Source organism: Oryctolagus cuniculus, chromosome 3, assembly GCF_964237555.1.
Source record: "Oryctolagus cuniculus chromosome 3, mOryCun1.1, whole genome shotgun sequence".
Taxonomy (NCBI): Eukaryota; Metazoa; Chordata; class Mammalia; order Lagomorpha; family Leporidae; genus Oryctolagus; species Oryctolagus cuniculus.
The window spans coordinates 147,783,142-147,807,801 of NC_091434.1; the positions used below are offsets into that span (position 1 = coordinate 147,783,142).

At 38.8% G+C, this 24,660-nt stretch overlaps 1 long non-coding RNA gene across 2 annotated transcripts in view; it reads left to right on the forward strand.

Moving 5' to 3' along the window:
- Nucleotides 1-24,660, forward strand: part of LOC103348678 (uncharacterized) — a 62,920-nt gene that overhangs the window by 32,684 nt on the left and 5,576 nt on the right. The window lies entirely within an intron of this gene.

The window sequence follows — 24,660 nt, forward strand, 5'->3', positions numbered from 1 at the left end:
TCTGGGGCTGTGCCCAGCAATGCCACAGCTGCCAGAAGCAGAGGGGCCCTCTCTCTGTCCTGTGAAGAGCTCTGGCTCTGGTTCTAGGGTTTCAGGTAGTGATGGGATTACTTATTCTCCCTTAAGACAGAGTTGAATTAGCAGTGAGTGTGTTGTGAGAGCTCAGGCCTGAGACTTTGAGTGGGAGGCAATGTGGGTTTCTTTTTTGGAGTAAAGCAGTTGCCTGGATCATGGTCAGCTTTCTAGACAGGATGTACAGCCATTGAGGAGTATGGGATTCTCCTGTAGTTACAGCTGCCTGTCTATAGTGGTAGTGGTGGCCACAGAGCTTTCTGCTTTCATTTTTCCCAGGAGATGGCCACCCCGTCCCCAGCTGGGGAGCCAGGTGTGCTTTGTCCCTCTCTCTATGGTGGCTTTTGTGAACCTCAGTGCTGAACCTTCTCTACTGTAGATTTTCATTAGCCAATTTCCTGGAAACACAATCTTTCCTTTGTTACTCTAGTTCTCTGCAGTGGAGGCAAGTATAGGGCCTCTCTATTCATCATGGCTCTTCCTGCTGTGAAATATTTTGAATATTACTTCTATATATACAAGGGTCCTTCAAAATTTAATGGAAAAGATGTTTCTTTTGTTGCAAAAAAGTTTAAATATATGCATAGTCTGTTTTCATAATACTCATTTCCATGAACTTTAAAATAGTATTTATTGTTTATTTGAGAGACATCCAGAGAGAGACAGAGTTCCATCTGTTGGTTCACTCCCACTGTGGTGGTTGGAGCTGGGCCAAGGCAAGAAGCCAAGAGCACAGTCCAGGTCTCCCTGTGGGTGGCAGGGACACAGTCATGTGAACCATCACCACTGCCTCTCAGGATCTGCATTAGCAGGAAGCTGAAGTCAGAAGCCAGAGCCAGGTATTGAACACAGGCACTCCAAAAAGGAGATGGACACCTCAGTCACTAGTCTCAAATCTCTAGGTCAAATACCCACTCCTTCAATTGAGTTTCCAAAGACCCCCTCATGCACATGAATATCAAATTTTTTTGCATCAGAATGAACTTTTTTAAGGTTTTATTTATTTATTTGAGAGACAGGGTTATAGACAGAGAGAGGGAGAGACAGAGAGAAAGGTCTTCCATCCACTGGTTCACTCCCCAAATGTCCACAATGGCCAGAGCTGGGCTGATCCAAAGCCAAGAGCCAGGAGCTTCTTCAGGGTCTCCCACATGGGTGGCAGGGGCCCAAGGACTTAGGTCATCTTCTGATGCTTTCCCAGGCCATTAGCAGGGAACTGAATCTAAAAGGAGCAGCCGGGATACAAGCCAGCACCCATATGAGATGCTGGTCTGCAGGCAAAGACTTAGCCTACTATACCACAGTGCTGGCCCCTCAAAATAAACTTCTAAAATCTGTCTTTCCATGACCCATTGAAATACTTTCACATGCATCTACAGAAGCACATATCTGTAGATATGTTTCTATATATCTTCATTAAAATAATATATCTGAGAACAGAGTCATGATTTTAGGTTTCATATTTGTATTCCCTGAAGCATACAAAGAGAAATAAATTATCAGTGACAACACTTGGAGCTCGAGTGCTTCTGGGGCTTGCCGTGGGATACAGAGCCCCTCCTGGACAGAACCAAGCCTGGAACACGGATCTGCCAAGCCGTCAGCTCAGTGTTCTTTCAGGACACACTGCTGTCTCTTGACCTCTTCGATTGGAGGCCAATGATACCATTGGGTACCTTTAGGTCAGTTGACTTCTACTTTTTAACACAACTTAATTATTTTTATTCTAAGATTTGGTTCTCTTTACTGACCCTAGAAATTTCACTATTGCTAAAAAACTGAATCTAAAGCAGTGCAAGAGTTTCTCCATCTTTAAAAAAAATTATTTGTGTGTATTTATTTGAAAGGAGAGACAGAGAGAGAGAGAGAGCTCTTCCATCCACTGGTTCATTCCCTAATGCCCATACCAGCTGGGGCTGGGCCAGGATAGGCTTCCCATGTGGACAGCAGGGAGTCAAGTACTGGAGCTCTTAGATGCTGCATCCCAGGGAACATGGTAGAAAGAAGCTAGAGTTGGAAACGGAGCCAGGACTCAATCCCAGGTTCTGAGATATGGAATGCAGTCGTCCCAAGTAGCATTGCCTACCACCCTGGTTTTACACCTCTTGATAACAGTTTCCTCATATTCCAGCCCCTTCTTTGGCTTTCTCCTATTTACCATTCCTAGAATTCACTTTTTTGTGGTAGTTATCTTTCAAGCTAAATGTTCTCCAAGACATGCTTGGGTAGTTTTTCTCTACTTGAATTTTGGCCTAATTTTTCCCCAAACAGAAGACACTAGTATTTTCTAATGTTTACACTCATTCCCATCATATTTGTTCCTTCCCATTATACCTTTACTTCAAATTAGTATATAATGGTTAAATTTGCTTAGAAGGGATCTTCAGAAAGTTCATGGAAAATGTTGAGTGTGAAAAAAACTTGCATGGACATAAAAATTTCTCATTAAAATAAACTTGTCTTTTAATTCTATTTTCTTTTTTTTTTTTTTTTTTAATTTTTTATTTATTTTTTATTTTTTTTTTAACTTTTATATAATGAATATAAATTTCCAAAGTACGATTTATGGATTACAATGGCTTCCCCCCCATACCGTCCCTCCCACCCACAACCCTCCCCTTTCCCACTCCCTCTCCCCTTCCATTCACATCAAGATTCATTTTCGATTATCTTAATATACAGAAGATCAGCTTAGTATACATTAAGTAAGGCTTTCAACAGTTTGCTCCCACACAGAAACATAAAGTGAAAAATAATAGATGATTTTTTTTAATGATGATGAAATCAGATCAGACCTATTGTCATGTTTAATCCCAGTGAGAGTCAAGTTGGGAGTTGATAGTTTCTTTTCTTTTCTTCTTTTTTTTTTTTTTTTTTTTTTTTTTTTTTTTTTTTTTTTTTTTTAACAGAGGATCAGTTTAGTATGCATTAAGTAAAGATTTCAACAGTTTGCACCCCCATAGAAACACAAAGTGAAATATATTATTTGAGTACTCATTATAGCATTAAATCTCAATGCACAGCACATTAAGGACAGAGATCCTACATGAGGAGTAAGTGCACAGTGACTCCTGTTGTTGACTTTACCAATTGACACTCCTGTCTATGGCATCAGTAATCTCCCTATGCTCCAGTCATGAGTTTCCAAGGCTATGGAAGCCCCTTGAGTTCTCCGACTCTTATCTTGTTTAGACAAGGTCATAGTCAAAGTGGAGGTTCTCTCCTCCTGGAACCAACCTAAATGCCCATCAACGGTAGACTGGATAAAGAAATTATGGGATATGTACTCTTTAGAATACTATACTGCAGTAAGAAACAACGAAATCCAGTCATTTGCAACAAAATGGAGGAATCTGGAACACATCATGCTGAGTGAAATAAGCCAGTCCCAAAGGGACAAATACCATATGTTCTCCCTGATCGGTGACAACTGACTGAACACCAAAAAGGAAACTCGTTGAAGTGAAAGGGACACTATGGGAAACGGTGACTTGATCAGCATAGCCCTGACTGTTAATGAACAACTTAATACATTATCCCTCTTAGTAGTTTTTTTGTCTGTTCTACTTAATATGACTGATTTAATTCTGTAATTAATACACAGTTATTCTTAAGTGTTGAAATTTAACTGAATTGTGATCCCTGTTAAACATAAGAGTAGGAATAAGAGAGGGAAGAGATATATAATTTGGGACATGCTCAAGCTGACTTGCCCCAAATGGTAGAGTTAGAAACATACCAGGGGATTCCAATTTAATCCCATCAAGGTGGCATGTACCAATGCCATCTCACTAGTCCAAGTGATCAATTTCAGTTCGCAATTGATCATAATGAAAGGACTAAGAGTCAAAGGGAGCACATAAGCAAGTCTAGTACCTGCTAACACTAACCGATAGAATAAATAAAGGGGAGAGTGATCCAACATGGGAAGTGAGATACTCAGCAGACTCATAGAATGGCAGATGCCCTAAATAGCACTCTGGCCTCAGAATCAGCCCTAAAGGCACTCGGATCTGGCTGAAAAGCCCATGAGAGTATTTCAGGCATGGAAAGCCAAGACACTCTGGCAAAAGATCTCTGTGAGTGAGATCTCAGTGGAAAGAACAGGTCTAATTCTATTTTCTGTGAAGTTTTAGAGGGGCACTTCTATTTAATATCTCCTTTGCCAATATCACTTCTTAAATTTTTGCATATCTTTTACCATAGATTGGTTTTAAAAGACATTTGGGATACAAAATTGCAGTTTATCCCAATATAACTTTAAAAGATACATTTCAGAAATATAATGAGATTTTGATACGAAGTATTTCTGCACATATACTCCCTTATCTGATGGCTGAACTGATTTTCCACCTACAACAGATTTCAGAGCCCCCTGAAACTATTTATTTCTGAATTGAAGATTTTCATCTTAACAAACCTTACGATTTAACTCCATTTTGGCCCATCTCCCATCCATCTTTTGTATCACTCTACAATGTCTAAGTCACTACCAGAATGTACAAAGAAAGACATTTCTCTCCTTTTCATTTTAGGAGATGGAAAATGAGCAATGGCAAGTGTGTAGCTGCATGGGGAAAGGGCTGGCTCCAGAGAAACTTGTGAGCACTGTAAAAATCTCACTAAATTCTGTATGTGAGCCAGAGGGATTGTGGTGATGAAAAGGATAAAGGCCCCACATCTCAAGGAAGGCAATGTTCTCTCAGACACTGTGCTTCCAAACATAAGCTTAATAACAAATTTAATAACTCTGTGCACACTTTTGGAAGCACAAAGCCATGATTGTAATACGTGTTTCCTCATGTACCTGGCACTGAAATTCTTAGTTGTAAGACATCTTTATAAATTCTGGACCACACAAGATTAATAGAGAATGACACATCTTTGCACCTCAGGATATTGTTTCTAGCTTGGCAGAGATCTACCTCGAGCTTATTTAAAGTTCTTAAATAAAAATATAAATACACACAAAATCATCATATCAGCACTCTTTGCTAAGTGCCTGCCAAGGGCAACATGATATAATGTAAATGTGGATCTTCATTGTCATCTTCTGCTGCTTTAATAACAACAGCAAATGTTTGTTTATTGAGTGCCAAGGTCTCTTCAGATACCACTTCTTTTTTATTTATATTTTTTTTGATATAAAGAGATTTCATATAATTCAAAGATACAATTCTAAGAATATAATGATACTCCCTCTCTCCTCCTTCCTTTTGAAATTTTTGCAATAACATTTTAAGCTTACTTTATAGTCAAAGACTTAATGCTTCACTAAGTAAAGAGCTCAATAATAGAAAGCAGAAAGACGACTGTTCAGCAGGAATTAGACAAGGACTATAAACAATAATCAAGTCCCAAAGTATAGTTATACTCACATACACTAGCTACCACAAACCAGAGAAAAGATGTGATATTAGTCTTTTTTGGATTTGGCTTAGTTCACTAAGCATTATGGTCTCCAGTTACATCAGATCCTATTTAAAAAAAAAACTTAAAAAATTGTTAAAGATTTATCTTTATTTATTTGAAAAAGTTACAGAGAGAGAGAGACAGAGAGAGAGACAGAGACAGACAGAGAGAGATCTTCCACTCTCTGATTCATTTCCCAAATGGCCACAATGGCTGGGTTTGGTCCAGGCCAAAGCCTGGAGCCTGGAACCTCTGTTGGATCTCCCACGTGGGTGCAGGGGCCCAGGCATTTGAGCCATCTTCCACTGCCTTCCCAGAAGCATTAGCAATGAGCAGCTGGGACATGAACCAACGCCTGAATAGGATGCTGGCGTTGCAGGAATAGGTTTAACTTACCTGCCACAATGCTGGACCCTAGGTGCCATTTTTTATGTGTGAAGTTGTGGCCCTTCAAAAAAAGATAAATTGTAGTTTTAAGTCCCAGTAGCCCAGAAGGTGACTTCCTTTGAAAATAGGGTAGTTGTAGATGCAGTGGGTTGAGATCAGGCCATACTGGAGCAGGGTGGGACCTTACTCTTATATGACTAATGTCCTGAAAAAAAGGAGTCACACAAAGAGAGGAGCTGGTTCTGTACTGACAGAGTACTCCTCACTGGAGTGATGCATCTGCGAACTAAGGAGCACCCAGGATTGTTGGCAACCCCCAGAGAATACGAGAGGCAAAGCAGGAGTCAGCCAGGCAGGGCTCTGTCAATACCTAACTTAGTTCGACCATCAAAAACTGTAAGACAAGACATTTCTGGTGTTTTTAGCCATCCTGTCTATGTACTTAGTTTTGACAGCCTAGGAAGCTAATACACTATTTCATTTCAACCTCTAAATGATTTTATGAGTTACATAATGTCCTTTCCCCCATGTTAGAGATTAGGAAGTAAAGTAACTTGTTGAAAAGGACACAGCCAGTAAAGAAACAGGAGCAGGGCCAGGATTTGAAGCAAGACTGACAGCTGTCATCTGTAACTGATGCCTTCAGTGTCTCCCACGGAGCTGGCATTCTTTCCCAATGCCAGGCTATGGGTTTTATCTTTTCTGCGGGTGTTTGCTAAAAATAGTACATACCTGTTTATCAGGAGCTACTCTTTTTATTCATCACATACCTAATAACATAACTGACTATAAAAGTAAAAAAAAAAAAACTTTTTGTTTCCAAAGTTGTTGTTTGGCCATATCTTTTTCCCTGATCCCGAACTCTTTCTATGAAGCTGGAGTGAACCTGTGAGGATGCACATACCAGAGGCAGAGCACTGCCTGCAGAGCCAGGTCCAAGCTGCTTAGTGTAGTTTGTGGGTTCTTCTTACCCCACCTGTTTTGTCTCCTACCATTTCTGTTGGCCTTGCACTGTGATTATACCCTCAACACTGCTATTGTTGCCAGAACACTTCATGTCTGCACAAGCCTGTGAGCTGTTCCATTTGCTTAAAATGTCATTCTCCTTCCTATACACCTAGAAAAATGTCCACTTTTAAAACCAAAGATTGTGTAGTCACCTCCAGAATGTCTTCTCTAACGCCCTTCTTTCCCTCTTACTCCCACCTCCAGGGGACCTCTAACTTACTATTTTTGAGAGCCTATATTCTAATTCTCATTGGTAGGTGTGAACAGGACCATTCTTTCTTTCTTTTCCTCCCAATGTTTGAGTCACGATCAGAAGGGGAACTCTTTTGAGAAGTACGATGAGAATGGAATCAAATATCATTTTGTTTTGTGACTCAGCTTAATGTTTTGCTGAAAATCACTGCAGGGAAATTTTGAGGTTTGATTTTACCTGTAAGTACTTCAGATGTGGGTCTAAATCACTCGAGCCCAGTGGTCAAGTGACAGGGAAGCAATATGCTAAGATGTGGGAGAGGTTGCAGAAAAGCAATGACTGGCTGAGTTGAGCTCTTTTCTGGAAATGCCTGGATGGCTTTGTTGGTTTACTCCTGATAGAAAATATGACTCTATGTTGGTGCTATGATCTGGGTATTTGTGTCACACCCAGCACCTCCAAATTCATATATTGAAAATCTGATCACCCATGTGATGCTATTGGGAAATGGAGCATTTGGGAGGCAGTACGTCTGATTAGGATTAGAAACCTTATAAAAGAAACCTTTGAGGGCTGGAGCTGCCTTGGAAAGCAGTGGAAGATGGCCTAAGTGCTTGGGCCTATGCACCTGTGTGAGAAACCAGATTAAGATCCTGGCTCCTGGCCTTAGATTGGCCCAGCTCTGGTCATTGTAGCCACATGGGGAGTGAACCAGCAGATGGAAGACCTTCTTCTCTGTCTCTCCCTCTGTATCAGTACCTCTACTTCTAAAATAAATAAATAAAACAAAACAAAATAAAGGGACCTTGATCTTGGACCTCTCAGCCTTTAGGACTGTGATAAATAAATTCCTATGGTTTATAAGCCACCAGTCTCTGGTATTGCAGCAGCCCAAAGGGACTGAGCGGGCAGACAGCATAAGGACCAAGGATGCCTTCACCTTGTGCTCTTCAGTACTGGAACTCTCCCAGCACAGTTCCAACTATGTGGTGTGTTTCAGGACATTCAGTTCTTTCCCAGGTATTTTAAGACTTTCTCCCTAAGATGTTGAGCCATTTCAGAAATGTCTCTTTAAAAACCCAGAAGCGGGATTTCTCTAATGTGCTTAAGAAGGACAATGGTTTGGTGTGATTTGTTAGTGAAAATTCTCCCAGAAAGATTAGTGACGTATTCTATATCGTACCTTAAAAGATGGTCTTCACTGATCATCGGGAAAAACTAAGCAACATTCACTCGTTTTGTTTAGTAGTTAAAAATGTGCCAGCCAGATTGAAAGACTTACATCTTTAATGCCGGATTTTTAGCTGAGATGCATATCCTTGTAGCAAACTGTTCTAGAAATGATTGCTGCATTCATTTGGGGTGTTTCTGAATGGGCAATGTAAAATATTCTTTTTTTTTTTTAGTTAGTACAGGAGTGCCCCCAGGTAGAACATGGACTTTTCTATTTTTTAAAAAAAAATTATTAATATAAAGAGAACAGATTTCATAGGTAAGATGGCAACCATGCTTCTCTCCCTATCTTTATCCCTCTCCCTCCCTCAATCCCTCTTTTTCCTTCCTTTTCTTTGTTCTTTATTTTTTGCAAAGGCATACCTTCAATTCCCACTATAATCAGACTTAATTCACCACTAACCATAATACTCAACAAATAAAAAGTAGGAAGACCACAGTTCTGCAGGAGTTCAAACAAAGGCAAAGAATAGCAATCATATAACAAGAGATATGATTCTATATTTTTTTGTATTCTGTATTAACTGCAACATATCAAAGAAAACACATGATATTTGTCTTTTGGGGATTGGCTTATTTTACTAAGCATAATGGACTCCAGTTGTATCCATTTTGTTAGGTAGGATTTTATTCTTTTTAATAGCTGAGTAGCATTCCATGGTTTATATATACCACATTTTCTTTATCCAGTCATTAGTTGATTGGCATCTGGGTTGGTTCCATGTCGCTCCCCCTCTTCATGGAGGAACGACACTAAACCCTGCGCTGTTCTTTTGTCTGCTCTGTCGCTCCCCCTCTTCGTGGAGGAACGACACAGGACCCTGCCTAGGCTTCATATCCGAGTCACGGCACCATTATGTCGCTCCCCCTCTTCGTGGAGGAACGACACAGGACCCTGCGCTGTTCTTTCGTCTGCTCGGCCCTCCCCGGGTTTGCTGCTGGTTCTTCCCGGGTTGGCTACTATCCCTTCCACCTCCGTGGAAGGGCAGTTCCCCCTGGCCGCATTCCCCACTTCCGCAGGGGAGCGGCACACCGCCGGCCGGCTCTTCTCGGGGGCTGCACAGGTATTCCCCTTAGATGTTCCCCATAGATGTTCCCGGTGCATGCCGTCTCTCTCCTCCTTTATAGTCCTCCTCCGCCAATCCTAACTCGGCTGCCCACACGCCGAGTACGCTGCTCTCCTCCAATCAATAGCAAGTCCTACAGTTTATTAGTTGAACTGGAGGCAGCTGTGCGGAAGCTGTTTACTTCTCTCCCAGCGCCATATTGTGGGAGAGCAGATGCATAGAATAAGTCTTAATTCCAGTAACTCAGTCTAGTCCGGATTGCTCCCCACATGCTCGGCCCTTCCAGGGTTGGCTGCTGGTCCTTCCCGGGTTGGCTGCCGACCCTCCACCTCCGTGGAGGGACGGCTCCCCCTGCCACTTTCCCCACTTCCGCGGGGGAGTGGCACACCACCGGCCGGCTCTCTCGGGGGCTGCTCAGATGTTATCCGGATGTTCCTGGTGCATGTTGTCTCTCTCCTCCTTTATAGTCCTCTTCCACCAATCCCAACTCTGCTACCCACACGCCGAGCACACTGCTCTCCTCCAATCAGGAGCAGCTCCTGCAGTTTATTGGTCGAACTGGAGGCAGCTACGTAGAAGCTGTTTACTCCTCTCCCAGCGCCATATTGTGGGAGAGCAGATGCATAGAATAAGTCTTAATTCGAGTAACAGTCTAGTCCGAGTTGCTCCCCACAGTTCCATATCTTAGCTATTGTGAATTGAGCTGCAATGAACATGGGGGTACAAATAACTCTTTCATATGTGGATTTCATTTCATTTGGGTAAATTCCCAGGAGTGGGATAACTGGATCATATGGTAAACTCTTTTCAGATTCTGAGGAGTCTCCATACTGTCTTCCATAATGGTTATACTAGTTTACATTCCTACTAACAGTGTATACGTGTGCCTTTATCCAACATCCTCACCAACATTTATTGTTTTTAGATTTTTGGATGATAGCCAATCTAATTGGGGTGAGATGAAACCTCACTGTGGTTTTTATTTACATTTCTCTGATCACTAGTGATCCTGAGCATTTTTTAATACGTCTGTTGGCCATTTGTATTTCATCCTTTTAAAGCTGCCTGTTCATGTCCTTTACTCATTTCTTACTGGATTGTTAAACATGGAGCTTTCAAAGTGAACCCAGATATCCATCAACTGATGACTAAAGAAAATGTGATACACACACACACACACACACATAATGTAATACTACTCAATCATAAAAAGAATAACATCTTATCTTTTGCAATAAAATACATATAATTGGAGACCATTATCCTTAGTAAAATAAGCCAATACCAAAAAGACAAATGTCATATTTTTGTGGCAGCTAATATATATAGTACAAAAAATTACATGAATGAAATTGACATCTTGGGATTTGATTATTTCTTATATCCCTTGTCTATACTCCTGAGGAATAGTGGTCATTTTACTTGTTGCATTCTTTGGTAATGGAAGATTAAGCTTATGGTTATAAAGTAAATTGAAAATGTACTATCCCCAAAATTAAAAGAAAATGAAGAAAGAAAGGAGGAAATAGGATGGGAGGGAAGGAGTGAGTTTGGAAAGTATAGTTATTTACTTAAAATTGTATATATTAAATATGTAAAATCTATTCTATATAAATATGTATATATTTAAGATCTATTTCTTTACTTGAAAGTCAGAGTTATACAGAGAGAGAAGAAGAAGCAGAGAGAGAGGTCTTCCATCCACTGGTTCACTCCCCAGTTGGCTGCAATGGCCAGAGCTGTGCTGATCTGAAGCCAGGAACCAGGGGCTTCTTCTGGGTCTCCCACATGAGTGCAGGGACTCAAAGACTTGGGCCATCTTCTACTGCTTTCCCAGGCCATAGCAGAGAGTTGGACTGGAAGTGGAGTTTACCAACTCCACTTATCTTATTTAGACAAGGTCATAGTCAAAGTGGAAGTTCTCTCCTCCCTTCAGAGAAAGGTACCTCCTTCTTTGATGTCCTGTTCTGTCCACTGGGATCTCACTCGCAGAGATCTTTCATACAGGTTTATTTTTTCTGCCAGAGTGTCTTGGCTTTCCATGCCTAAAATACTCTCATGGGCTCTTCAGCCAGATCCGAATGCCTTAAGGGCTGATTCTGAGGTCAGAGTGCTATTTAGGACATCTGCCATTCTATGAGTCTGCTGTGTATCCTGCTTCCCATGTTGGATCGTTCTCTCCTTTTTAATTCTATCAGTTAGTATTAGCAGACACTAGTCTTGGTTATGTGATCCCTTTGACTCTTAATCCTATCATTCTGATCAATTATGAACTGAAACTGATCACTTTGACTAGTGAGATGGCATTGGTACATGCCACCCTGATGGGATTGAATTGGAATCTCCTGTCACGTTTCTAACTCTACCATTTGGGGAAGGTCAGCTTGAGCATGTCCCAAACTGTACATCTCCTCCCTCTCTTATTCCCACTCTTATATTTAACAGAGATCACTTTTTGGTTGAATTTAAATGCCCAAGAATAATTTGTGTGTTAATTACAGAGTTCAACCAATAGTATTAAATAGAACAAAAAAATACTAAAAGGGATAAAGTGTTAAGTTGTTTATTCATTTTTTAACAAATTCTTTTTTGCATACACAATGAATTTTGTATTTAATGAGGAGAATTGTTTTAATTTTTCACCACTCTAAGGCAATTGTTATATCTTTTTTAGAGAAGCTAGTCATTTTCACACAGGTATTACATATGAACTTTGCATACCACATTTCCTTATGTGTATGCAAAGTAGTTTCTGTACTCTCTAGACTGTTCCTTGATCTGTTTTGTTGATCTCATGGTCAATTCAACTCTTTTATTATTGAGATTTTTTGATACTTTTAAAATATTTTAAAAATGTAATACCTAAAATACTTTAAAAGTACTTTAAAATTTTGTAGTGTTATTCTGTTTATTTGAAAGGCAGAGTGATATATAGAGAGGGATAGAGAAAGAGACCTTCCATTCACTGATTCACTCCCTAAATGACTGCAATGACTTGGACAGGGCCAAGCTGGGGCCAGGAGCCAGGAACTCCATCTGTGTCTTTCATAAGGGTGGCAGGGGCCCAAGTACTTGGGCCATCTTCCACTGCTTTCCAGGCACATTAGCCTGGAGGTTGATTGGAAGTGGAGTAGCCAGAAATCTGATGTTCAGATATGGGATGCCAGCATCACAAATGGTGGCTTAACCTGCTGAACACCATTGCTGGCCCCTCTATTACTACTTTTTGAAAAAAAATTAGTTTTTTAAACATATTCAATGTGATTTGCAGATATAATTCTAAGAACATAATGATATTCTCTTCCTTCCTCCCTCCCTCCTTCCCTCCTCCTCTCTCTCCCAGACTCCTTTATTCTCCCTTTCTTTTTTTAGTTTTTGAGTTGACATGTTAAATTTACATTACAGTAAAAATGCTTAATAAGAAGTTTAATAAGTAAAAAGCAAAAGATCTTAGTTTAGTGGGAATATGTAATGGCTGTAAGAAATAATTAAATAGAAAAATGACCATTTCACCCATATATAGTAATTTTAAAGTAACCACAGATCATTAAAACCATAGAAGTATAACATTCTTAATCATTAGTTTGACAAAGGTATAAAATAAAGTTTTACAAAACTGTATTTTCAGCAATACTGATGCACACAGATATTTCCTTTTTCTTTTTTCTTTGTCCTTTAATATAAGGGAGAACATGCAATATTTGTTTTTCTGTGTCTGGCTTATTTCTCTCAATATGTTGTCTTCCAGTTGCATCCATTTTGAAGCAAATGTTAGAATTTCATTCTTTTTATAGCTGAATAATATTCCATTATATGTAAATACCACATTTTCCTTTTTTTATACCATATTTTCTTTATCCATTCATCTGATGATAGACACGGTGGTTGGTTCCAAATTTTGACTATTGTGAACAGTATTTCTATAAACATGGTGGTGCAGGTATCTCTTTGATACATCATATTCAAGTCTTGCAGGTATATAACTAGTAATGGGATTGCTGGATCATATGGCAAATCTATTTCTAGTTTTTGAAGAAATTTCCACACTTTTTCACAGTGACTGCACTAATTTACATTCTCACCAACAGTGTATAAGTGTTCCACTTTCTCTACATCCTCACCAGTGTCTTGGATTTTTGCTATTCTGAAAAGAGTGAGGTTATATCACATTGTGGTTTTATTTAAGTTTCCCTGATGGCTAGTGACACTGAGCATTATTTCATATATTTGTTGGACATTTGTATTTTTTCTTTTGAGAACTGTCTATTGAAGTCCTTTGCCCATTTGTCAACTGGATTGGTTGGTTTTTGTTGTTGTTGCTGAGTTTTTAAAATAGCTGATATATTTAGGACATTAATCCTTTGCCAGATAGGTGGTTTGAAAATATTTTTTACCATGCTGTTGGATATCTCTTCACGCTGTTGATCATTTTCTTTGCTATGTAAAAGCTTCCATTTTGTTGCCTGTGCTTTGAGAGTATTGTCCCAGAAGTCATATCCTACACCAATGTCTTAGAGTGTTTCCCTTATGTTTTCTTTTTTTTTTTATTTTTTAAAATTTTTTTGACAGGCAGAGTGGACAGTGAGAGAGAGAGAGACAGAGAGAAAGGTCTTCCTTTGCCATTGGTTCACCCTCCAATTGCCGCCGCGGCTGGCATACTGCGGCCGGCACACCGCACTGATCCGATGGCAGGAGCCAGGCAGGTACTTCTCCTGGTCTCCCATGGGGTGCAGGGCCCAAGCACTTGGGCCATCCTCCACTGCACTCCCTGGCCACAGCAGAGAGCTGGCCTGGAAGTGGGGCAACCGGGACAGAATCTGGTGCCTTGACCGGGACTAGAACCTGGTGTGCTGGCGCCGCAAGGCGGAGGATTAGCCTAGTGAGCCACGGCACCAGCCCCCTTATGTTTTCTTCCAGCAGCTTTATAGTCACAGATATTAAATTTAGGTATTTGATCCATCTTGAATTGATTTTTCTATATGATGAGAAGTATGGATCTAATTCCATTCTTCTACATGTATACATCAGTTTTGCTAGCACCATTTGTTGAAGAAATTATCCTTATTCCACAGTATGGTCTGAGCACATTTGTCAAAAATCAGTTAGCTGTATGTACATGATCTAATTTCTGGGCTCTATTCTCTTCCACTGATCTAAGTATCAGTTTTTATGCTACTATCACGCTGTTTCAATTACTATAGCTTTGTGGTATGCTTAGAAATTAGGTGTTGAGATGCCTCCATCTTGGTTTTTCTTGTTCAGGAATGCTTTGGCTATTTGGGGTCTTTTGTGATTCCATATGTATTTTAGGGTTTTTTCTAACTCTGTAAAGAATGCCATTGGTATTTTTATAGGGGTTTTGTTGAATCTGTAGATTGCTTTAGGTAGTATTAAGTAGATATTTTAATGATATAGATTCTTCCAACCTATGAGCATAGGATATCTTTCTATTTTTTGTGTCCTTGATGATTTCGTTCATCATTGTTTGATAATTTTCATTGTACAGATCTTTTACTTCTTTGGTTCAATTTAATCCTAAATAGTTGATTTTTTGTGGTTATTGTGAATGGGATTTCTTTTTTGATTTTTCTTTCTGTGAATACATCATTAGTATACAAAAAGCTACTCTTTCATGTATGTTTCTTTTGTAACCTACAAGTTTACTGAATTGGTTTGTCAATTGTAAGAGATTTTTACTGGAGTGTTTAGTTTTAACATGTACAGCATGATGCCATCTGCAAAGATGGATAATTTGACTTCCTCTTTTCCAATTTTGATGCCATTTATTACTTTCTCCTCTATAACTGCTCTTGCTTAAACTTTCAGTGCTCTATTGAATTAGAGTGGTGAAAGTAAATATCTTTGTCTTGTTCTAGATCTGAAGGGAAATGCTTTCAGTTTTTCCCCACTCAGTATGATTTTGGCTGTTGGTTAATGATATACAGTCTATATAATTTTGAGGAATGTTCCTTCTATAACTAATTTCTGGAGGGTTTTTATCATGAAGGGGTGTTGAGTCTTATCCAGTGTTTTCTTTGCATCTATTGAGAAGACCATATGGTTCTGGTCATTCTATTGATGTGCTTAATGACATTTATTGATTTGTAAATGTTGAACCACCCTTGCATTTCTGGGATAAATCCCACTTGATCATGATGTATGTTCTTTGGATGTGGTTTTGGATTTGATTTGCTAGTATTTTGTTGAGAATCTTTGCATCTGTGCTCATTAAGGATATAGGTCTGTAGTTTTTGTGTTGTGGCTTTGGTTTTGGTGTCAAAGTAATGCTGACCTCAAAGAAAGAGTTTGTCAGAATTCCATCCTGTACAAAATTTGGAGTAGTTTATAAACTATTAGAGTTATTTCCTCTCTGAATGTTTTGTAAATTCAGTAGTAAAGCCATCAAGTCCCAGAATTGATGGAAGACTTCTGATTACTGCTTCAATTTAATTGCTGATTACGGGTCTGTTTTGATTGTCTTCTTTATTTGCTCTGGGTAGGTTATGTGAATCCATTTCTTTGAGGTTTTCCAGTTTATTAGCATACAGTTCTTCCTAGTAGTTTCTTAAGGTCTTTTATATTTCAGTGGTGTCAGCTATAATGTCTTATTTTACATATCTATTTTTTTGAGTTTTTTTTTCCTTTTTTTCTTTGTTATTCTGGCTAGGGCTTTATCTATTTTGCTTATCTTCTCAAAAACCAACTTTTGGTTTTGTTGCTCTTTGTATTTTTTTTTAGTTTCAATTTTGTTTATTTCTGCTGTAATCATTATTTCTTGCCTCCTGCTGATTTGGGTTTATTTTGCTTTTGTTTTTCTAAGTCTTCAGAATGTATATTTAATTTGACACATTTTCCTTTTTTAATGTAAGCACTTAATGCTATAAACTTTACTCTTAATGCTGTTTTTGACATAGCCCACAGATTTTGATATGTTGTGTTTTCATTTTCATTTATTTCACAAAATCTTTTGGTTTCCTCTTTAAATTCTTCCATGACCCATTGATCATTCACTAGTGTGTTAATTTCCAAGTATTTGAGTGTTCTGTTGTTCTTGTTATTGGTTTTCTAGTTTAATTCATAGGGTATGATAAGATACATAGTGTAATTTCTATCCTTTTGAATTTATGGCCTAATATGTGGTCTATCCTAGAAAATGTTCCTTGTGTTAAATGAGAAGAACATGTATCCTGTAAATATGTGTTGAGTCCATTTGCTTGATAGTATTCTTCAACTCTCATGTATCCTTATTGAATGTTTTGTCTAGTTGAGCTACCCATTGATGAGAATGCAGTGTTGAAGTTACCCACTATTATTGTATTGCAGGCTATCTCTACCATTAGGTCTAATAGTATTTTCTGTATACCTCTAGTGTTATTGTGTTGGATACTTATATATTTATGATTTCTATGTCTTCTTGTTGAATATTTTTTCAAAGTATCATGTCCTTCTTTATTTCTTTTACAGTTTTTGATTTAAAGTTGTGTTTTATCTGATATTAGGATGGCTGTACCTGCTCACCTTTGGTTTCCTTTCGCCTGGCATAATTTTTTCCAACCCCTCACTTTGAGTCTGTGTGTTTCTTTGTTTTTGAAGTGAGTTTATTGCAGATAACATATGGTGGGCTTGCAGGTTTTTGTTTTTATTGATTCAGCCAACCTAAGTCCTTTGGTTGGTGAATTTAATTCATTTACATTCAAAGGCAGTTTTAATATGTAAGAACTAAGATCTGTCATTTTGTTGATTGGATAATGATTCTACCTGCACTGTTAGTGGATTTGGTGGTGATACATGTTTTCATGACATTTACTTCCAATGCAGGACACTCTTCAGAATTTCTTGAAAGGCTGATCTGGTGGTAATGAATTCTTTCAGTTTTTGCTTATCTGAAAAATACTTTATTTCTCCTTCTCTTTTTAAAGGTAGCTTCACTGGATATAGTATTCTTGGTTGGTAGGAATTTTTTTTTTTCTTTTTAAGAACTTGACAATATCATCCTACTCTCTTCTGTCCTGTAGGGTTTCCACTGAGAAGTCTGATGTTAATCTGATTGATTTATATGTTACTCAATGCCTTTCTGTCACTGTATTTAGGATTCTTTCCTTGTCCTGGACTTTTAATAATTTCACCACAATATGCCCTGGAGAAGACCTTCTATGTTTCAGTCTGTCTGAGATTCTTTGAGCTTCTTGTATCTTGATGTTCATGTCTCTTTCAAGACTTGGGAAATTTTCAAGCATTATTTCATTTAGCAGGTTCTCAATACCTTTTTCCTTTTCTTCTTCAGGAACACATAGGATATGAATATTTGGTCATTTAATGATATTTCATATTTCATGTAGACTTTATTTATTCTTTTTAGTTGTTTTTTTTTTCTTTATTTTTGTCTGATTTCAAATTTCTTGTCCCTGAGATCACCAATTCTTTCCTCAACTTAGTCTACTCTATTGTTAAAGCTCTCAATCATATTTTTATTTCACTGATTGAAGACTTCATCTCCAAAATTTCTATTTGTTTCTTTTTAATGAGTTCTATCTCCTTAGTAATATTTTCATTCATGCCACACATTAATTTCCTAATTTCTTTAATTTGTCTGTGTTCTTTTGCATCTTTTGAGTATCCTTGCAAGCATTATTTTGAATTCTATATCTTCATTTTATAGATTTCCTTCAGTTCAGGATCTAATTCTGGAGGAGTACTGTGTTCTTTTTTTTAAGATTTATTTTATTTATTTGAAAGACAGAGTTACAGACAGAGGTAGAGACAGAGAGAGAGGTCTTCCAGCCGTTGGTTCACTCCCTAGATGGACACAATGGCTATAGAAGCCAGGAGCCAGGAGCTAGGAGCTAGGAGCTTCTTTCTGGTCTCCCACGTGGGTGCAGGGGCCCAAGGACTCGGGCCATCTTCTACTGCTTTCCCAGGTCATAACAGAGATCAGAAGAGGAGAGGCTGGGCCTAGAACCAGGGGCAGTACAACATTTAAATATTAGAATGTGAAGGTCCCAGACAGGGATGCCCACTCTCACCACTGCTATTCAATATAGTTCTGGAAGTTTTAGCCAGAGCCATTAGGCAAGAAAAAGAAATTAAATTGGACACAAATTGGGAAGGAAGAACTCAAACTATCCTTCTTTGCAGATGATATGATTCTTTATTTAGGGAATCCAAAGAACTCTACTAAGAGACTATTGGAACTCATAGAAGAGTTTGGCAAAGTAGCAGGATAAAAATCAGTGCACAAAAATCAACAGCCTTTGTATACACAGGCAATGCCATGGCTGAGAAAGAACTTCTAAGATCAATCCCATTCAAAAAAGCCACAAAACAATCAAATACCTTGGAATAAACTTAACCAAGGATGTTAAAGATCTCTATGATGAGAATTACAAAATCTTAAAGAAAGAAATAGAAGAGGATACCAAAAAATGGAAAACTGTTCCATGCTTATGGATTGGAAGAATCAATATCATCAAAATGTCCATTCTCCCAAAAGCAATTTATAGATTCAATGCAATACCAATCAAAATACCAAAGATCTTCTTCTCAGATCTGGAAAAAGAGATGCTGAAATTCATATGGAGACACAGGAGACCTTGAATAGCTAAAGCAATATTGCACAACAAAAACAAAGCCGGAGGCATCACAATACCAGATTTCAGGACATACTACAGGGCAGTTGTTATCAAAACAGCATGGTACTGGTACAGAAACAGATGGATAGACCAATGGAACAGAATTGAAACACCAGAAATCAATCTATAGCCAACTTATATTTGATCAAGGATCCAAAACCAATTCCTGGAGTAAGGACAGTCTATTCAATAAATGGTGCTGGGAAAACTTGATTTCCATGTGCAGAAGCATGAAGCAGGACCCCTACCTTTCACCTTACACAAAAATCCACTCAACATGGATTAAAGATGTAAATCTACGACCCGACACCATCAAATTATTAGAGAACATTGGGGAAACCCTTCAAGATATTGGCACAGGCAAACACTTTTTGGAAAAGACCCCAGAGGCACAGATAGTCAAAGCCAAAATTAACATTTGGGATTGCATCAAATTGAGAAGCTTCTTTACTGCAAAAGAAGCAGTCAGGAAAGTGAAGAGGCAACCGACAGAATGGGAAAAAATATTTACAAACTATGCAACAGATAAAGGGTTAATAACCAGAATCTACAAAGAAATCAAGAAACTCCACAACATCAAAACAAACAACTCACTTAAGAGATGGGCCAAGGACTTCAATAGACATTTTTTAAAAGAGGAAATCCAAATGGCCAACAGACACATGAAAAAAATGTTCCAGGTCATTAGCAATCAGGGAAATGCAAATCAAAACCACAATGAGGTTTCACCTCACCCCGGTTAGAATGGCTCACATACACAAATCTACCAACAATAGATGCTGGCGAGGATGTGGGGAAAAAGGGACACTAACCCACTGTTGGTGGGAATGCAAACTGGTAAAGCCACCATGGAAGTCAGTCTGGAGATTCCTCAGAAACCTGAATATAACCCTACCATACAACCCAGCCATCCCACTCCTTGGAATTTACCCAAAGGAAATTAAATTGGCAAATAAAAGAGCTGTCTGCACCTTAATGTTTATTGCAGCTCAATTCACAATAGCTAAGACCTGGAAGCAACTTAAATGCCCATCAACAGTAGACTGGATAAAGAAATTATGCAATATGTACTCTATATAATACTTCACAGCAATAAAAAGCAATGAAATCCAGTCATTTGCAAAAAAATGGAGGAACCTGGAAAACATCATGCTGAGTGAAGTAAGCCAGTCCCAAAGGGACACATATCATATGTTCTCCCTGATCAGTGACAACTAACCAACCACAAAAAAGGAAACCTGTTGAAGTGAAATGGACACTATGAGAAACAGTAATTTGATCAGCCCTTGTCCTGACTGTTGATGAACAACTTAATGCTTTATCCGTTTTAGTATTTTTTTTTGTTCTACTTAGTACTCTTGGTTGAATTCTGTAATTAGCACACAATTATTCTTAGGTGTTTAAATTTAACTGAAAAGTGATCCCTGTTAGGTATAAGAGTGCGAATAAGAGAATGAGGAGATATACAGTTTGGGACATGCTCAATCAGACTTGCCCAAAATGGTAGAGTTAGAAACGTGCCAGGAGATTCCAATTCAATCCCATCAAGGTGGCATGTACCAATGATCACCGAAGTGATCAGTTTCAGTTCATAATTGATCAGAATGATAGGATTAAGAGTCAAAGGGATCACATAACCAAGACTAGTGTCTGCTAATACTAACTGATAGAATTCAAAAGGAGAGAACAACCAACATGGGAAGCAGGATACACAGCAGACTCATAGAATGGCAGATGTCCTAAATAGCACTCTGGCCTCAGAATCCGCCCTTAAGGCATTCGGATCTGGCTGAAGAGCCCATGAGAGTATTTCAGGCATGGAAAGCAAAGGCACTCTGGCAAAAAAAAAAAAAAAAAAAAAAAAATCACAAAACCAAATAAAAGATCTCTGTGTGTGTGAGTGAAATCCCAGCGGAAAGAACGGGCAATCAAAGAAGGAGGTACCTTTCTCTGAAGGGAGGAGAGAGCTTCCACTTTGACTATGGCCTTGTCTAAATAAGATAAGAGTTGGCAAACTCAACAGGCTTCCATAGCCTTGGCAACTCATGACCTATGGTGATTACTGACACCATAACCAAGAATGTCAATTGTTAAATTAACAACAGGAGTCACTGTGCACTTACTCCTCATGTAGGATCTCTATCCTTAATGTGTTGTACAATGTGAATTAATGCTATAACTAGTACTCTAACAGTACTCTATACTTTGTGTTTCTGTGTGTTTGCAAACTGTTGAAATGTTTAATTTATACATATTCAATGATCTTCTGTATATAAAGAGAATTGAAAATGAATCTTGATGTGAATGGAATGAGAGAGGGAGCGGGAGATGGGAGGGTTGCAGGTGGGAGGGAAGTTATGGGGGGGGGGATCCACTGTAATCCAAAAGCTATTCTTTGGAAATTTATATTTATTAAATAAAAGTTAAAAAAATGAATGTGAAGGTGAAGAGATTAAGGAAATTCTGGAAATGGAATTCAAAGAATGAATCATTGGACTGCTCAAAAGCAATCAGAAGGAAATCCATGAGCTCAAAAAACTATGTATGATATGAATGACAAGTTTTCTCATGAAGTTGAGAACTTAAAGAGAAATCAAAATGAAATACTATAAATTAAGAATTCAATGGATCAAAGAAAAAATGCAGTGGAATGCCTTAAAAAGAGTTGGTGAGGCAGAATAAAGAATATATGAGCTAGAATACAGATCTCTGTAAATTTTACAGTGAGACCAAAAAGAAGAAGAAAAAAACAGAAAACTAAAATATAGTGTTGGAGATATATGGGTTACTATCAAACGACCAAGCATATGGGTTATAGGAGTGCCTGAAGGAGTGGAAAGAGTGAGGGGACTAGAAGGCCTACTTAGTGAAATAATTACAGAAAACTTCCCTAACTTGGAGAAAGAAAGGAATATCCAAGTACAGGAAGCACATAGTTGCCTATACCATGCATCTTATCTTATCCCAATGGATTGAAGCTTAAAACCAACAACTAAAGAATCTCAAGAACATGTGTAAACACATGGAGACTGAACAATATGCTCCTAAATGAACAGTTGGTCATAATTTCTGGAAATGAATGAAGATGAGAATAACTCATATCAAAACTTATGGGATACAGCAAAAGAAGTGTGAAGAGGGAAGTTTATAGCAATTAGTGCCTACATCAAGAAACTGGAAAGTCACCAGTTGAGTTGTCACCAAATGAGTTGTCAGTGCATCTCAAGGACCTAGATCAACAACAATCCAAACCCCAAATTAGTAGGAAGAAAGAAATAATTAAAATTAAGGAAGAAATAAACAAAATTCAAACCAAGAAAAGCAATAGAAAAGATCAATGAAATGAAGACCTGGTGTTTTGAAAAAATGAACAAAATAGACACACCATTGGCTCAACTAACCAAAAAAACAAAAAACAAAAAACAGAACACCCAAATTAACAAAATTGGAAATGAAAAAGGAAATGTAACAACAGATACCACAGAAATAAAAAGAATCATCAGAAATTACTACAGAGTGGCATCCCAACAAATCAGGAAGCCTAGAAGAAATGGAGAGATTTTCAGACACATACAATCTACTGAAAAATTTATCTCTGTAAAAAATAAGAATGGGAAAGGAAGAGGGAGGAGGAAAAAAGATGGGAGTATAGATTGGTGGGTGGGAGGGAGGGTAAGGGGAAAAGAATCATCATGTTCCCAAATCTGTATATATTAAATGCATGAAGTTGTATTCCTTAAAATTAAAAAAAAAGTCATTGTAAAAAAGCTAGACTTTTCATAGTGTTTTATTTTTGAGCTGTCTTATTTACATTGATATAAGCTTATGCTGTTCTTATAGAATGATATGAGAAGATATTCATGCTGTGTATGCTCTGAAAGAGTTTGTATAACAGGAAGTAGGCAGTGGGTGAAGTTGCCACTTGGGGTTCCCACATCCCATTTGGAGTGCTGGTTCAATTCCCAGCCACTCTGCTCCCAATCCAGCTTCCTACCAAGTATCCTGGGAGGCAATAGATGATGGCTCAGACACCTGGGCCTGGGCCACTTTCACCCATGTGGGAGATCCAGGAGTAGTCCCAGGCTCCTGGGTTTGGCCTGTCTCAGTCCTGTTTAGGGTATTTGAAAAGTGATGCAATGGATGAAAGAGCTCTCTCTCTCTCTCATTTTTTCTATCTCCTGTTTTCTCTCTCTCTCATTCTGTCTCTCTCTCCATCTCTGCTGAGGTGTCTTTCAAGTAGATGGAGATAGAAAAATAAGCATTTAATAGAAACCCTGGGGACTAGAGCCCATTTTCAGGGTAGAGTGATGAAAGGGAGGGGGTATGGGTCTTCTAACAGTTCTGCTTTCCTGATGACAGCAAAGAGATAGTTGGAGGTGGAGCATGATGGGAATTCACCTTGGCCCATGAGGATCTGTGTGTTGAGTGTGATGGAGCAATGACGGAGGCAGCCTGATGATCAGGGAGCCAGCACAGCCCTGAGTAGTTGATCTTTATGAGAGAACAGTTTTTCATGGTTAACTAATCTCACCTGATACAGACACAATGGAAATTACTTTCTACTCCAGTTCTGGGAGGAGTACTTACCACATATCTGCCTCCATCTCCCTCCCCAACAATTGCCATTAGACCATCTGATTAAATTTCACTGGGCTTCCTGCCACAGTCCACCTAGCTGCCTCCAGGGCCTCAGAATGACCTAGCCCTGGAACTGGTTCGTGCCTTACACGACGTACAAGGCCATTTTGTAAGGCACAGAGAGATTCAGTCATTATCAAGGAGGATTTGTCACTGGTCCCCTGTGACTGTTGTAAAGTCATTTTGAGGAGGTGGAGGTCTGAAGACAGTACTTTGTCTCTTCAGGCTCTAGGGTGTATTTCTATTGTGATGATAATTTGTCTGAACTGCCGTTCTGAGGGCAAAATGGTGGCCGTGCCTTATTCTTCATGAAGTCGTATTGCTCTGGTGCTGTCTGGCTGCTTGGTCTGGTCCTGACTCCAGCTTTTCCCAGTCTTCTGATCCCCAAGACTTATTATTTTCTCCTTGCTGGTTCCCCCTGCAGCACAGATACTCAGCTGTGGTCCATGTATCCTAAGGCATTGTCTTGGGGAGGGGGAGGCTGTGGAATGTGGACTTTTATGGATATCTGCATGCATTCATTTCTTTTTTTTTTCAGGTAAACAACCTCATATTTCATTAAATTCTCAAAGGGATTTTATAACCATGAAAAGTTAAAATTTTTCAGTATGTTAACTCTTCATGGGACTGGTATTGTGGCACAGTGGATTAAGCTGTTGCCTGTGACACGGGCATACATATTAGTGACAGTTTGAGTGCTTCCTGCACCACTTCCAGTCCAGCTCCCTGCTGATATGCCTGGGATAAGAGCAGAAGATGACCCAAGTACTTGGGCCCCTGTACCCATGTGGGAGACCCTGATTAAGTTCCTGGCTCCTGGCTTCTGCCTAGCCTAGCACCAGCCATTGTAGCCATTTGGGAAGTGAGCTGGCAAATGGAAGATACAACTCTCTCTCTGCCTTTACCTCTCTCCTTTCAAATAAACAAATAAATCTTTTAAAAAAATTCATTAGGCCAAACACCTAGAGAGCTGTAAACATGGACCATATTATTTGACATCATATAGCCTGCTTTAATCAAA